This window comes from Dryas octopetala, chromosome 2, assembly GCF_963921425.1.
Source record: "Dryas octopetala chromosome 2, drDryOcto1.1, whole genome shotgun sequence".
Taxonomy (NCBI): Eukaryota; Viridiplantae; Streptophyta; class Magnoliopsida; order Rosales; family Rosaceae; genus Dryas; species Dryas octopetala.
This window is the reverse complement of record NC_141367.1, coordinates 19,472,612-19,488,333: the sequence shown is the minus strand read 5'-3', so window position 1 is coordinate 19,488,333 and position 15,722 is coordinate 19,472,612. Positions and strand designations below refer to the sequence as shown.

Genomic DNA, 15,722 nt, shown 5'->3' with positions numbered 1-15,722 from the left:
AATAAGAGGACTAATGAAAAATATACTAATCTAAGGATAAAAAACTTGGGTTATAATTTGTATGAAAAACAAAACCTGTGTATATACATCTTCCACAAATACTAAAATTATAGAAGTAGAGCCAAATTGAATGCAATGATTTCTATTAGCTTCAATTTCTAAATAAGAAAAGTAAGGGTAAAAGGTTGAGTGAGAAATACCTATAGCATCGATCATTTTTTAGTATTGCTATCTTCTCAAACAGATTCCAAGCTTCATACTCATTTAGTGGTGGAGGCTGGTAATGGAAACCATTTTGGTCCGCATGCAAAGCTACTAGTTCTTTGCTTGTTGTAAGTAATATTTTGTTCTTGGTTTCTTGGTTTGGAAATGCAGCTTTTAGAATGTCCCACGTCTTGATGCTCCAAATGTCATCAAGAACCACCAAACATCTCCTTTCTATTTGGAATTGATAAATTCTCTTGGCTATTTCATCATTCTCTAGTTTTGCAATTTCTTCTCTTTGCTCGTTGGTTGCAGAAATAAGTTTAACTAAAATTGCCTTCCAAACATCTCTTAGTTTATATTGTTGAGAAATACATACTCAAGCAAAACAATCAAAATAGCGTCTCACTTCTTTGCGATGATACACTTGTTTTGCAAGAGTGGTCTTCCCCAAACCACCCATCCCCCATATAAAAACAACTCGGGCGCAATTTTCATCTTTCACCAAATACATAATCACTTCCTTTGCATGGTCTTCTAACCCAACAACATGATGTTCAATAACATGAGAATAAGTTCGCCTCAGTTGATATTGCCTCTTGTGCGATTGGGAGGATGTGGAACCTCCACTTTCCCCAATCTCCCTTATGTTATAAGTTTGCAAAGTCGACCTCAAATTAGACAGTTTGGTTGTAATGTTCCCAATTTCGGACTCAATCTTGTGTAGATGCACTCCTTTAAAGATGCAACCATATCTTTTCAGAACATTATTTATACCTCCATTCCTCATGGAATCCACTTTTACGACATAAGTTGCAATGCCATCCTCCAAATCATAAGCAGCATCTCTAATTTGGGCAACACAAAGGCGTACTCTTGCATCGTTTTGCTGCTTTGCATCAGCATCTTTGAGGAAGGCCTGCATGAATAGTAGCTCGGTCCGAGCACGCTCAACTTGGCCTCTGACTCCAAACAAGGATGTGGCTTCCTGAATGAGCAAGTTTCCGACCCTTTCACCCTCAAATGAAACAACAGCCTGAGCCACATTACTTCTCTTCCCCAAAAGGAAAACAAGTAAAGCAGATCTAATTTTTGATCAGATTGATGAGATGAGAGCTTCTTAGTGTTTGGTTTCAGAGAAAATCTTTAAGTTGAGAGAAAACGAGAGAGAGAGAGAGAGAGAGAGAGAACAACTTGTATGACAGCTACTCCCCTTAAATAATTACACGCAGATAAGAATATTTTATAATTTGCAACTAACCTTTTCTTGGCATATCTTATTTTTTTTGTTTTATAATTTAGTTTGCCAGGATTCCATTTGTCCTCTCTAAAATGGTTGATTATTCCAGCGATTGTTAGCTCACCACAGTATATGTGACACATAAGTTCAAGTCAACCATGAGGACCAAAAATCAAAGTCTTCGATCATGAATATATTAAAGCCTCCAATACAAATTGTATAATTAAAATTGGCATCTTCCCAATCCGTGTTGACGTATTCATATTAGCACTCAACTGCTCCCGCTATCAAACAATGTCCCATTTGTAAGCCGGCCAATGATCTATTATTAATATTTATTATTATTATTATTATTATTATTATTATTAGGACTGCCATATGATAATTGTTAGATTTTTGTTTTTGTTTTTTCATTTTGGATGGGGACATAATACCATTTTGATCCCTCCAAAGGTTCTACACGAATCCACACAATTATTATATATAATCATGTATTTACTATTAGTTAACTATTGTTATCCTAATTTAAGAGTAACACCATTACTGAAAAAATGGACAGTAGGCACGAACAATGACTCACAATTATGAAGTGGATGAGATTAGAGCATTTTAATACATGGTTTGGAGTAATCAGTAACTCTAAATTAGTTGACACGGAGAAAGGGTGAGTAATTTAATAATAGGCACTGGTAAACTGTGAGGGTTATTAAAAATTAGCAACTTCGGCTGCGTGGAGCCGCTGCAAGCCAGCTGAGAAATGAATAACTTCACATATGAGCAAACTGTGCCATGTTACTATTCACAGATGACCAAACTGTGCCATGTAGTAATTCACAGATGACCAAACCGTGACATGTATTAGTATTGTTCAGATTCTATATAAGTTTGGTGGTTTTCTAAACTCTCACGGTTTTGGTATGTTGTTTATATTTTAACTATCAGTCACTGTTTGCATACTGTGCATATTCCAAAAGTAATATTTTAACTATCAGTCACAGTTTGCATACTGTGCCATGACCAAAAGTAATATTTTAACTATCAGTCACTGTTTTCATACTGTGCCATGACCAAAAGTAATACCCTCCTCTTTCCCTCTCCAATTTACCACGCCAAATAGATAATACAGATTGACTAGGAGTCTAGGACATTTTATAAAAATTCAAAAATATTGATGTTTGAGAAAACTAGGATTGAGGACCGGTTCTCACTCTTGAGGACCGGTCCTTCAGTAACTCGCTTTGAAATTTATGGGCTTAAGAACCGGTTCTCTCCTTTGAGGACCGAATCTCCAGTAACACACCTGATATGTTTTATTTTCCTACTTAAATTTTTTCTCTCTCATGACTCTCACATTTCTCTCTTCTCGATCTAGCTCTGTCCGCGGTCTTTCTCTTCCTTCTCCCAGCACCGATCATCTTCTCCGGCGAGAACTTTCTCGTCCGGTGGCCGATGGCGACAGGACCACTCCCAAAAGCTTCCTCTCTCCCTCCTCTCTCTCATCATCACAGCATATATGATTCAAGTTGAAGACTCTCACTCTCAGCTCTCACTTAGTCACTCGCGAGTCGCGATCTCCCATTTCCAAAAACACCCAGCTAGTACCCAGTCGCGATCTCTCTCGATCTCACTCTCGAAGTCTCGATCTCGCCTCTATCCCAGTCTCGAGACCGCCCACACCCACGAGGCTCGATCTCACTCTCGATCTCATCTCTCACTCTCATCTCTCCCAAAATCAAAAGGTATGTCTCATCTCTGAAATTTCAAATTAGGGATTTAGGGTTAGGGTTTTGATTTGGGGATTCAATGACTCACGGGTTAGGGAAATGTTGCTGTCGAAGTTATATATATATATATATATATGATCTTGTTGATCCGACATCAAATTTAATTTTTGGAGCAGTGACACATCGATCCATCACTTAGTGGTCAAGTAAGTTTTTGTGCATCTCTAAAGTGAATATGGTAAAGTTTTTAGCATCTGCAATCCCAACCTGCGTACATGATATCATCATAGTTATTTTGGATTTTGGTTTGCTTTGTTCAGAATCTTCAGATGGAAAAGAGGCATCAATTTGCTATGCTAGCATCCATAGTGCATATAGTAAATGGAGATTGGGCATCCCTTGTTAATTCTTTGACTGAAATGGATGTTGTAAGCCCAGGGACTAGTCTCAGGCGTGTAACTATGGTATCATATCAGCTTCTCTAGTTTCAGTTCTATGGTGCCTTGCTAAATATTATGTTACTAAAAAAGATCTTTTTATGGAGAACAATGAGATTATACTGCCATTTTAAATATGGCTTCTAACTGGTTGAGTTCTAAATATATTTCAGGATCTGGAATATGAGTTGGGAGAAGTATAATTTAGAGATGGAATTCCTGATGTGAAGTTCAGCAGGGTGAGAATCATGTCTTGATCTCTTCAATAAAATATCACATCCATAGATGATCGTCCTCTTGATATTAAGTCATTATATGATGTTGAACATTTGTGTTTCAAATATTAGGGATGCACTATGACATTAATTTTTCTTTAGAAGTTGCTAAACATATTTTTGTATGAGTCTGATGGTCCAATTTATTGGCTTTCTGTTGAGAGCTCTGCTTGTTTTATGAATGCAGTCATGCTATGCTATTGATCTCATGTACTATGGTCATTAGTAGCATCCTGTGTATTTATTCCATTAGGTGTTCATCAAATTTAAATGCCAAGGATATTGTAGATAGGCATACTCGTAAATGTTGGCTTACCCTCAATTTGTAATTGATTGCGTCTTCCTTCAATTCTGGATTTTCTTTGTTCTAGTGTTAGACATAATCCCACTTGCTGCTTTATATTTACTTGAGGCTGATTGTAACTATAATTTTTCTGAAGGTTCTGGGTAAAATCTGGTCTGTGGCTTTCAAGTATCATTTTTGTATGCCACCGTACTACACACTTGTTCTACGTTCTCTTGCTTCCTTTGAAGGTAGTGTTCACTTTCCTTAGAGCATCAAATCTAATTTTCTTATATTTGTTGTATCTGTAGGATATTAGGTATATTTCTAAACCCATCATATCAGTGAACTTAGATTGGGTATATTTTGGATGTAAATAGGCAAGTTATTTTGTTGAACAAACTAATATAATTATAGACTCATCAGTATTGTGAAGCAAATGTGTGAAAGTTGAATGTTTTATTTATTATGGCAATTTAAACTTTTTTTATGGCAAAAATTACAGTTTATTAATAACTAGTTGTTCAATACATAAGCATTATTATAAGTATATATATTATTTGATATTATTGTATATGAAACAATATATGAGCAATTGTATATATATTAGTTTTATGTATTTAATGGAAGTATGGCACGGATACCCGAAGGTAAAAGGCAAAGGTCATTTAATAAAAAAAAAATACATGAATAATTCGTATACAATATTTATATCACTACTACAAAAAAGCTCATACATGTCAGTAATTTATTGATATCTAAGGCCCCTAAAATTCGATATTGAAAAGCGTGATATCTATTCTCATTGGTTTACATATCAGTTTTGAACTGATATCTATAGAGGTTTTTAAATCAGTTCCTTTTTTAAATGCGATATATTTTTCCTTCCCGGATGGTTAAAAACGCAATAAATGATATATTTATAATATATTATATCAGTATTATATTTATAACTGATATCATATATATTAATAATATGCGTTTTAATCGTATAACTAGTATAATTATTTCCATAGACATCTGTATTGTGTATAAGAACAGATATCTTAGATCAAACTTATATGTTCCTGAATTACGGAACTGGTATACACTGTATCATAGACATCGGTATTAGTTCTCATAAATGATATCTGATATGTGAATTATATGTGTTTGAAATATGAAACTGGTATTCATATTCTCATAGATATTGTTATTTTTTATAAGAACTGATATCATATATGTGAATTATATGTTTTAAGAGTATGGAACTGGTATAAATATTTTCATAGATATCGGTACTGGTTAAAAAAACAGATATCGTATACATCTATTATATGTGTTTTTATTGTAGAACTGATTATGAAGCCATGATTGGTATCAGTTTATTTGAACCATCCAGTGCATATTTATTTGGTTAACAGCTAAACAACAATCCATTTCATGTATTTCAACAATCCATTCCATTTCATCAATTGTCATATATTTCAAAGGACCCAAAAAATGTCTACATATAACAAAAATTAGGGGGAGACCTCATCATCTCTAACCCCTTCCTTCAAGTATATCTAAGCTATGCTAGGCACCACTTAAAACTACCCCTTCCTTCAAGTATATATAACAAAAACTGTTAGGCACTTAGGCACTTAGGCACATAGGCATATATGCATTTTGTAAATTCCCCATTCCCTTTACAAAATATGGGTATGACATTAATTAATTGAATTAGCTAAGTTGTAGAATATCCACAAAATGGCATACCCAGCAGTCATCACCACATTATACCAAAGCCTACAGATAAGTCGAGTTAACAAAGTCACCCCATTCAACTGGAACATCATCAATTTGGTCTTGGGTGTAACTACATTGCTTGATCCTCGAATTGCTCCACTGAAAACACAAAGGAAAATTGCATTATTTTTTGGTGTATATGCATTATGGTATAAATTGCTAGGCAATTTTTCAAAGGTTAGAGGAATTAATTAGACAGTAGAATGGTTAAGTTTGATTAGTAGCAAACAAAAGATAACTTAGTACAAGTTGAATGCATACATTAAGCAAATTCTACAGTCATGACAAATTTAAGAACAAACACAAGACTATGTTCAACGTCTGCTGCTTTCATATTAACAACCAAATATGAGTAGGCTGCACTCCCTAATTTTTAAGAAAACCCACACACCTTTAAATGCACTAAGAAAACTCGACATGGATCTAGACTTATTGACCTTCTAAGTTTTGCCAGAACATTTCCAGCAACCTAACAATTTTAACTCAATAGCCCCATACCCATCAAAATCCAAAATTTTCTCATACAACTTACTGCGTCAAATTGTCAACAAAAAAAAAAAGGCACAAGTACAATTAATTATGGATGTCAAAATAGGCAATAAAAAAAATTACCTTGCCATTGGCAGTCACACGATCTCCATTATTCAACTTTATGTACTTTTTCCTTCTCTGCCATCCATCAGTTTAGTGAGGTTAAGAGAAAAATAGTTTAAACAAAATAATAAGAAAATAATAATACAGTTAAAAGTACCTAATCCCAATGATAAACAGATTTCTGTCTCTTCATGCCCACATTATCATCTACAACTAAATCTAAAACAGCACCATCCAACCTACAAAGAAAAATAAAAAGAAAATAATAATATGTACGTAATACAGAGAGAGCGAGAGATCTAATTCAACGGTAAAACTGGACTAATTAAGGAATACCTTTTTTCTCCTTTCCCTTTAAAGGAATAATCTCATCTTCGACTTCCTGTGAGTACCCAAAATTCATTTTAGCCAATGGGCAATACAAATAATTCAAAATAAAATACTCCTGGAAAACATCATATTTAATTGATTATTGAGAGCAAACCTTGAATTACACTATTCAGCCATCTCAATTATCACCCCAATTTCCTGGCAATTTTCATCCTAATAAAAATCGAATAGCAGCAATCTCAATTATCAATGACAATTTCATCCCAATTATCAGTCCAATAATAAATCAAACAACTAGCAGCCATCTCAATTATCAACTACCAAATTATCATCCCAAAAAAAATGAAACAATAGCCATGCATATCAATTTTCATCAATTTCCTGCCAATTATCATCCCATTAAAAATCAACTAAAGTACAGGTCTCAAGCTCTGTATGCATATTTTGCAGAGTCCTTAAGTGTATCCTTCAATTCGATACTTGACTGCTTTATTGATAACATTTTCCAATGAATAAGATTTTTTTTTTTTCAGCCAAAACACTGTAAGACTACAACTCAATTAAACAAAAGGCACATAGTAGAACTTACACATAGCATTCTAGAGACAACGATACAAACTAGCAATTCATGTTAAAAGAGTAAACTCAAATAGAACATTGAAAATAAATGCTCCCAATAGCAGCAAGTATTATCCCCTTGGTTTCAGGCTTACTGATAGATCCTGACACTAAATGCATATATACATGCTGCCACCAAGTATAAAACCCTTAGTATACTTGCTCCATCCTTATGGCACTTTTTAAGCATCTTATAAGAATGCAGTAGGTAGGTTTCTGGATGACAGACAAAGCCAAGATTGGAATGGCACTCCTGTATTACATTCTTGATATTTAAACCTCAAAAAGTTGATGTTAACCATCTAGTGTGCTCTTTCATATCCAAAGAAACAAAGTTGATCTTCCTAGCTTATAATTTTCTTATGGTAATTAAACCAGCAAGTACTATAATTCAGATTGAGAGAATCATAAAATTTGCTCTAAAAATTTGAAAATGAGGAAGATTTAACATTAGGATGAAACTAATTTGCCCTAAATGCTTACCAAGATTCCACTTGTCCGTTTACAACCTTGATCCCCAACTCAAACAACTAACAAAATGTATGTTTTTGTGATAAAATTTCATACTTAATTACTGCACATATACATTCCCATCAGATAAAAGGGAGGAGTTGTTATGAGAATTACCATCATTTTATATAGTAGCCTTAGTATATATATTATCGTACATGCAGAAAATATGAATGATTAAAAAAGCAAATGGACATGACTATAAAACATGAATGATTAAAGCATTTTAGTGCCATATAGAGGCAAAACATAGAATAAATAAACAGTATATGCCCAATGTAGAATCAAGTAGATTTTATCAATAGCTGCATTAACATTCAACTAGTTATAGCTTCACTAATATTGAATTCAACCTTAATTTCAAACTAACATGCATTTTCCCACACACCTCAAAATATTATCAACTCAAACAATTCAAAGTGATGAATGAGAACTCATCTCACTGATAGCATACATGTGCTGCATTATTGTCAAAAGGTGGAAGTACGTAGATCCCCCTCGTTGTATGTAGCAATTATGACATCTTCCAATGGCAATCCATCTAGTTCAGTTTCTACTATTTTCTTGTTTATGTTATCCACATAACCCCTGTGGTGCTTCCCCTTGAGCTAAACCCACTATAAAATAGTAATTATCTAACAAACAAAGAGAGTGGAATGCACAACATTTGATACAATCATAGACATCCAATTAATTGATGTCTTTATATATATTTAAAACATTACCTTTTGCTCGAGCTTCCGACCTCTTGCCTCTGTTTCCTTGCACCTCTCTTCTGCAAACAGAAGCTACGGTGCTCTATGAGTTTATCAAAATTACATTTACACCAATGGAGCACTCTCATATTTCCCAAAATGAACATCATCTTTGTGTTTAATGAATGGTGCTGCAACAAACATGTCCAAGTAAGAGCATTATATTAAATTTGATCAGCTAGAGATAGCTATTGCAGCCCCTTAAAGAAAGAATTATATCCAAATATAATAAAGGAGTAACATAACAAAAGTATTAAAATCCATGAAACATAAAGAGAGGTCATGACAATATCTGATAATTCCAACCCCACGCGCAAAGTACATGATTATACTAACTACATATCAAACAACCTTTTATAAAAACTTTACAACTTCAGTGAAACAGATAAGTCATAGTATACTGAGTGAGAATTGACTGTGGAGCTCATACAAATTATAACCTTATGTGCAAAAGACTTTGTACAAAGACAGTGTGCAATATATTTTCATCTTAAACTTTGTTTTTAAGAGAGACATCAAGATAAACTAACATAACCAGTCAAGACAAAGTTTGAAAGAAAAAAAGCTCCAAAGAAAATTGAAAACATTTAGCAAAATAACTTCATTTGCGGACCGGCTTCCTAATATAACTACTTTATTCTACACTATGGAAAAGGTCACAGTAAGTCTGCAAAAAATTGCAACGAGTAAAAAAAATCAATCTCAAAATCCTCCCAAATACACATTGCCACAAAAATAGAAAAAGCTGATGTATTCTAGGAATCAAAAAAGCACAAAAGAAAAGAAACAGAATGTAAGAAAACTATTGTATAGTGATGCAAAAGAAAAGAAAAATGCCAGAGATTAAATTGTATAGTGATACCTATATGCAAGCAACACTCCAAATCTAATCCTGGAATTGCAAATGTTTTCAATTGAAGGTTCCCAAAAAAAAATATGGTATCAAGGTGGGAAGAACCTCAGCATCAATTAAATGGACATCCTTCACATGATACGGAGTAGCTTCATTATTCTCCTCTCCCTTCAGAACAACATGAACATTAGTTACATAGGCATCCTCAATGTTTGCACTGCCAAATGCCGTCAAATCAATATCTCCATCAGGAAGATATGTTTTCAATGGAACTGACCCATAAGGAAAAACCTGTGAGATTAACAACAATACAAAATTGCAGCCTTAACTTATAACCAATTCAATCACATGGATAAACTAAGAAACAACATTAGCAGCATCACTGGCCCCTGTATAACAATAAACTAGAAAACAACAGTGCATACTAGTTTTCTATAATGCATCACTATATAGCAATTTGAATAGGCAAATTCCTACTTTTAAGCCAATTAAGAAGAACATACAAGATGATGATTAACCTATTAAGAATTTTTTTTTTTTGCCAATAAAAAGAGAGGAATAAAAGAGAAGCATCAAATGAATGCATATAAAACAGACTATCTGAAATTACAAGTAACCCATATTAATATCATCACTGAGGAACATGATTCAGACTTCAGAATACCAGAAACTTCAAATAAACCAAACAGAGATCCATGAGCAGCCCAAAATGTCAAAATCAGGTAGAGCCAAATTCTCGGTGAGAGGAACAAAACCCTGGTAGAGCCAAATTCATAACACATACCCAAAATGAATGTTTACTGCATAGTGTTCCATATTTCAGGTAAATACAAAGAATTCTAGCACCCAAATTCAAACAGACCTGAGTTCAAACAAACTACAAAACACCCAAATTCCAGAAACACCCAAATAACAAACACCCATGTTCAAACAACCTGCAGATATTAGAACCCTAAATCCGAAATCTAAACTTCAAATTAAAAAGAAAAAATAACAAAACAATCTCATCAAATACCTGAAATCGAGAAGGCTGGGTGGTGGTATCGGGAAGGCTTCCTGGGTCGATCTCGATCTCGCGACGTCATCCAGATCGAGCTCTCTTCTCTCTTTCTCTCTTCGCAACTTCTCAGACTTCTCTCTGTCTCTCTGTCGCATTTGCTCTCTACAAGCCTTCGCGCGCGCTCAACCCATCGATCTCGATCTGCAAGCCTTCACTCTCAACGTCTTTAAGGCTGGGTGGATTGGAAAACAGCTAGCTATATAGCTTAACCTTCGAGCTCAATCCATATATCTTCGTCGGAGATCGATGAAGAAGATGATGAGTTAGGGTGTGAGTGTTGGTCTGGGTCTGGTTCAGTTTGGATGTGAGTGTGGGTGTGTAAGTGTAAGTATGTGTAAACTCGGGTTGTCAAAATTTTTTTAAGTGGTGAACAGTACCGCATTTTTGCCCTTCTTAAATTTTTGCATCATTTATTTGCATAGATATCACTTTTAAAGTTGGATTAATAAATTTGTCCAATATAATATATTACATCCAAAATCTTAATAATACGTAAAATAGTTTATATATCAATTTTTGAAAAAAAACTTTTAAGCGATATTAAAAACTATATTATATCAAATACCTTTAAAACTGATATTAATATAGTGATATGTATGAGCTTTTTTGTATTAGTGTATGTTTATCATGTCAATGTTATGCCATATTTTAATATTATTTAGTATTTCACGGTTACACAACCATGAGAGCATAAAAAGAAGTGGCTTCATGAACACCAGCGGCTTCTTTCATTTAAAGCCACTTGTATATCAGCTCGGCTCAAGTATGCTAATGAGAATGGCGTGAGACCCAGTCTAAATGGATTCACAGTTAGTTAAACCGTGACATTGTCACAATAGATACCTCTCCCAATCGCACCACTGCACAAACCGTGAATATAACAACAATAGGCACTGCAAAGTGTGCCCTTTAAGACTAATTGGCATTGTTTGGTGGGTGTGCCTGATGAAGGATTTTGTAGTAGTGCACGTATATGTTTTATTTTTGGCATAATGTTGGACTAGGCCACCAAATGCTGCTCCAAAGGGGCCATTCTCCATGTTTAGATAGCTGATCTCCAGTGATTGTTACCGATTGGTCCCAAGCTCCATCCAAGTTAATTTTGATGAAACCCGGAGGAGGGGGGTCCAAGAAGGTGGGTTTGTGCTCACAGGATTAGCAATTGCTGGGGGAGGAGGCAAAAAAGACTAGCTTCAGAGACTAGGATAAATAGATATATGGAAAGAGGGGGTCTCCCTAGCGGAGCCCTCTACTAGGCTGAAAGAAGTTTTCAATTTTTCCATTGAGAATAACACATATGCTCCAAATGTACCTAATGTTAAAATTTGCACTTACAAATTTACAATATGTTCATCCAAGTTAGGTCATAGGAGGGTCAATTCTCGGTTGTCACAATAACCTTTTTTACTTATCTTTAAATATATAATAAGTATTAATTTTATATATTGCCTCTTTTTTATAGGTTGCCCTTACAAGGTTTGTTGAAATTTTTTGAAACTCTAAAAATATAATTTGTTTAATAAAACTATTAAAAGTGCATTATTTAATAATAAATTAATACATTAAATTATTTTATAACAAAACAACTATAATTTATAAAGGTAAACAAGTAACTTCGAGGTGAATGATGTCGTGTCAATTACATATGCCAATAAGTCCACTAAATTGTGCAATATTTGTCACCACTTTAAATGTGATTTCTTAAAGAAAAAGTTATCGTTAATTACTTTTACATGATTTGTTGATCATAATAAACTTATTTTTCTAACATATGATAACCAAATATAAATTTGTGTCTCAATGAGCTAACTTAAAACCTACAATGTAAATGCTTTCAAAAAACACTATCAATGTAAAGAAAAACTTGAGTTGATATGAAATAATTCATTATTGAACATATATATATTTAAGATATTAGAAGAAATTAAAAGAAACTATAGTTAAAACTAGGAGTTAAAATTTACCCCCCCAATGAGTAAAATTCCTAAATATGTCACTAAATGCCCATATACATGCATCAAAATCTGTAATCTTGAATAATATTCTTCTGTCATGTGGGATGTCCCCAGCATCAGTGTGTGTTATATGTTTCTCAAACACTTCACTCAAAAGTCCTTGCAATTAACTTTGCTGTTCTCATCATATGCCTCAGCCTACGAGGAAGGTTGCGAGGTATTGGTGGAGGAACCTTCCCGAACCTACCGTACGCAAAGAACCTAACCATTGTACGTGGGATGTGAGAACCTAGAGAGAGAAAGGATGAGAACCCTGAGAGAGAGAAAGGATGAGAACCCACAGAGAGAGAAAGAATGAGAACGCTGAGACTGAACCCGAAGAGAGAATGAGAGAATCAAATTACTGTTTTTTCGTATACCTTCTGGCCGTGTTTAGTTTTTTCTTATAGCTTCTTGAAGCTTTTTTTTTTTTTTTAGTGCATGGCTTCTTGAAGCTAACAACATAAACAGACATTCTATTTTTTGCCATAATATCTTAGATTGTATATGAATACCAAAATGTTCCGGATGTGTATGCTAAGGATGGCAACGGGAGAGTCGGGGTCGGGGGTGCTACCTTCGTCCCTGTCCCTAAAATTTTTTTTAGGAAAAATTAGAATTTAGTCTTTCTAACATTTTTTATTTGAAAAAAAAAACTTATAATTTTTTTTTCTAAATAAATTAATTTGACCATTGTCTTGTTAAAAAAATATATCATTATTTTTTTTATTTTTTTAAGATATAAGATACGGGTTCACTTCATACCTTCCTAGGATATAAAATATGATTGTTCGTATGACTAATCATCTCGGCATAACGACAAGTCACACAAGGCCCAACACCATGCTGTTTGGGCCTAGACCCAAAAGACTAAGCCCTTCCTGGGCTCCTAGCCCATGATCCACTAGGCTCCGGCCTCATGGGCTCCGGCCCCCTGGGCCCCGGCCTCTTAGGCTCCGGCCTCCCAAGTTCAAGCCTCCCGGGCCCCCGGCCCATGTCAACTAACTCGGATCCTCGAGACCGGTGCCACGTGGCGCTCCTACAGTGCAAGTCATCACAAGGGACACGTGTCATCACCGGATTGGTTGACACTCTTCCAAAGGTACTATAAAAGAGGTACCTTCTTGTCACAAAAGGACAACTGAAATCATTATTATACTATTCACTCACTCTGCTCTCAGATCTCTCTGAACACTGACTTGAGCGTCGGAGGAGCTTTGGCCGGCACCACACCGGTGCCCTTCCCGCTCACTTTTGTGTACCTGTGCAGGGTGCTTGGATATCATTCTCTCTCATTACTTACCAGTCGGACCCAGCTACCCGTTCCTGCCCCACTTCGACGTGTCATCCACTCAGTGGCGGGTCAACGGGCCTACGTGGTTCGACTCGACGTTGACTACTCTACCATTTTTTAGCATCAACAGTTTGGCGCCGTCTGTGGGAAGATCACAACTTTTCCCCATTGAATTCTCTACCCTCAGTTGAGGTGCAAAAACCTTCCGAGCTTCCGAGCTCCCTAGCTTCCGAGCTCCCTAGCTTCCGAGCTACCGACCCTCACAATGTCTGACGGAGGTCCTATCCTCGATCAAGTCGACAACACCCCGCTGGTTGACAAGCGAGGTAAGAAGACTGCCGAATCTGATCAGGAAGAGTACATCCAGCGTTTGGAGGCTCAGCTCCAACGAACCCAGGAACAGCTCGACCTCCAAAAAGGTGCAACACAGCTTTATGAGCGACTCCTCCGTGACAGGGAAGGACATACCACTCCCCGGAGTGGTGAGAGGAGGAACCCCCATGACAGGGACGAACACACCGCTCTCCGGAGTGGTGAGATGAGGGATCCCCCCCGAAGGGACCAAAATGTTCCCCGCCAATTGGATGTAGGGCAAGGTAGCCATCCGCCCCCAGGTTTCCAAAAGAGACTTGTCCACCCGGTCAGCCGGGCTCGATCTGGCGAGCATCCTACCCGCTCTGAGGAGTTCCACATTTACCGGGACTGTCGTCATCTGCTCGACGACAACCGCTCTCGGCGAGAAGAGTAGCGGACGAACCGGGGCGAATCCAACCCGCGTCCCCGAGACTTGGAGGAGGAGCAGGGGCGATCCAACCCGCGCCCCCGAGACTTGGAGGAAGAGCAGGCCCCCCGTCCCAAGCGACGACGGGGAGAAGAGCAGGTCCTCTCGGCTGGGCGCCGCGCAGAAAGTAACACTTATATAAGTGAACAAGTCGCTGACTCCGGTAACAGCGGCTCTCTTCCACCAGACCAGCTCCAGCAACTTCTCATGGACATCAGTGAGCGCCTGAAAAGAGTGGAAGGAGGAAGTCGGGGTGGGCACCCATCTTTAGAAACAAGGGAGCTGCCTGGACCTTTCACAGCTCGCATCCTATCCGCTCCTCCGGTTGGCGACGTCCGACCTCCCAAAATCACTCCATACACAGGGAAGGAAGACCCATATGATCACCTCATGAGTTTCAGATCCGCTCTGGAATCTAAAGGTGCTGATGACATTACGAAGTGTCGAATCTTCCCTTCCACCCTCTCTGGCAGTGCAAGGGACTGGTTCTACCAACTTCCTCCGGGCTCGGTTGATTGCTTCAACGAGCTCCGAGAGCTCTTCCTAGGTCAGTATATCATCCAGACCGATAGAATCTACACCACGGATGACCTGACTCGAGTCCGACAGGGCAGCAGGGAATCCCTCCGGGAATACATTACTCGATTTCAGCTAGAGCGATCTCGGTGTCGCGACTGTGATGAGAAGGTAGCCTTCGCCGCCTTCAAGGGTGGTCTCCTGGAGGGGGACTTCTTGTTCGAACTCAACCGCCGCAATCCACGCACCTACAAAGAACTTATGCAAGAGGCCATTGCCTATGCTACTGCGGAATTCAAAACATATGGGAAGAAGCCGCCCACCATGGATCGCCCAAGTACCGACCAGGCCATCATAGTGCCACCCCAGCCCAAGCCCTACTCAGGTAGCCAGCATGGGGGGTCCGGGAAAAAGTTCAGTAAATTCACCAAGAAGCAATTTGGTGATGGTAGAGGTGGAGGACAACGAAGGGAGGAAACCTATC

General features: G+C 37.2%; 1 long non-coding RNA gene and 1 pseudogene across 4 annotated transcripts; both read right to left on the bottom strand.

Annotated features, from left to right (window-relative positions):
* Positions 1-151: 151 nt before the first annotated feature.
* LOC147293812 (putative disease resistance protein At1g50180) lies at positions 152-3,165 on the bottom strand (annotated as a pseudogene).
* Positions 3,166-5,590: 2,425 nt separating this feature from the next.
* Positions 5,591-10,990, bottom strand: LOC147293811 (uncharacterized). Of its 4 annotated transcripts, none has more exons than XR_015120497.1 (8): positions 10,609-10,990; positions 9,699-9,884; positions 8,711-8,871; positions 7,012-7,070; positions 6,864-6,909; positions 6,685-6,766; positions 6,546-6,602; positions 5,591-6,032 (listed from the first exon to the last, which is right to left on the bottom strand). It is a non-coding gene; the product is annotated as an uncharacterized LOC147293811 (long non-coding RNA). The 4 variants fall into 4 exon arrangements; XR_015120498.1 differs by having other exon boundaries at positions 9,699-9,761; XR_015120499.1 differs by lacking the exon at positions 9,699-9,884.
* Between the last annotated feature and the right edge of the window lie 4,732 nt (positions 10,991-15,722).